Source organism: Myotis davidii, unplaced genomic scaffold (assembly GCF_000327345.1).
Source record: "Myotis davidii unplaced genomic scaffold, ASM32734v1 scaffold736, whole genome shotgun sequence".
Taxonomy (NCBI): Eukaryota; Metazoa; Chordata; class Mammalia; order Chiroptera; family Vespertilionidae; genus Myotis; species Myotis davidii.
In genome coordinates, this window is record NW_006287431.1 from 66,083 (window position 1) to 67,447 (window position 1,365).

Below are 1,365 nucleotides of genomic sequence, written 5' to 3' on the forward strand. Positions count from 1 at the left end.
TAGGCCATCAGGGGAGTGGTTAGGGGGTGATCAGGCTGGCAGGCAGAAGTGGGCAAACTGCAGCCCGCAGGCTGGATCCGGCCCGTTTGAAATGAATAAAACTAAAAAAAAAAAAACAGACCGTACCCTTTTATGTAATGATGTTTACTTTGAATGTATATTAGTTCACACAAACACTCCATCCATGCTTTTGTTCCGGCCCTCCGGTCCAGTTTAAGAACCCATTGTGGCCCTCGAGTCAGAAAGTTTGCCCACTCCTGGGCTAGGGCCATAGCAATCATTAAACGCTTCCCAAAGTGAGGCTGGGAAGCGGAAGAGCAGGCCTGGGCATTGGGTCAGGGTGATAAAGGGGAGGGGGCAGCGGAAGGGGGCGGGCCTAGCAGAGAATCAATGTTCAGGAGCTAAAGTGTAGGGTCCAGTTCGGGGGCTGGTTCCTCCAGCAGCAATAGAAGAGCCAGAGAGCAAACATTGGTCAGGGATGGGGACCAGAGGTGGGGCCAATGTAGAGAGAGGGTGGGGAAGGCTGGGATGGCAGCCAAGCAGTCTGGAAAAGCAGCTGAGCCAAGGGATACCAGGCCAGCTCCCAGGCTGCCCCCTTCTGCCCCACCCCCAGGCATCAGGTTTCCTTTCTTTTTAAATATATTTTCATTGACATCAGAGAGAAGAGGAGAGGGAGGTAGAAACATCAATCGGCTGTCTCCTGCATGCCCTGTACTGGGGATAGAGCCAGCAACCCCGGCATATGCCCCAACTGGGAATAGAACCAGCGACGTCTTGGTTCATGGGTTCACACTCAACCACTGAGCCACACCTGCCAGGCTAGGCATCGTGCTTTCTATGGGGCTGCCCTGGAGGACGCTGAGCAAATTCACACTCGAGTGCTTAAATGGGCTGGGTACCCCTGCGATGGAGGACTGTCCTGGAGGTGGCTTGTTTGCTTGGCAAATTTGAGCCACCATTGCTGCAGCCTGTTCGGAGAGGGGCCTGGTGTAGGTGTAGCCAATGGTCGGAAGAGGCCGCTGAGTGGAAAAAAGCCAGGAAGTCCAAGAGCTAGCTGGAGGCAGCTTTATAATCTGGTGTGTTCTCACTACCAGGAGCCCTGTTAGAACCTGGCGGCTACTAGATAATGCCCAGGTATCTAACGTTGTTTCCTGGTCTTGGGAACCACTATGGCTACAAAGATCCAGAGTTTCTGAGGCTTCTGGATTTCAACGACAACTTTCGCATCATGAGTTCCAGATGGGCGAGAGCCCAACCTATGCCAAATGCTGAGTACATAAAACTACCGAGGGTGGATCATTAGAATAGGACTCAATCTTGGAATAGAAGTTATAGAATTTATGACATCAAGGTCCAGTCTCCCTG

At 52.2% G+C, this 1,365-nt stretch overlaps 1 long non-coding RNA gene across 1 annotated transcript in view; it reads left to right on the forward strand.

The window, feature by feature from the left end:
• Window positions 1-1,273: 1,273 nt before the first annotated feature.
• Window positions 1,274-1,365, forward strand: part of LOC107182380 — a 14,258-nt gene continuing 14,166 nt past the window's right edge. Inside the window, exon 1 of the long non-coding RNA XR_001513104.1 lies at window positions 1,274-1,356. This is a non-coding gene — a long non-coding RNA (uncharacterized LOC107182380). The remainder of the gene's footprint in view (window positions 1,357-1,365) is intronic.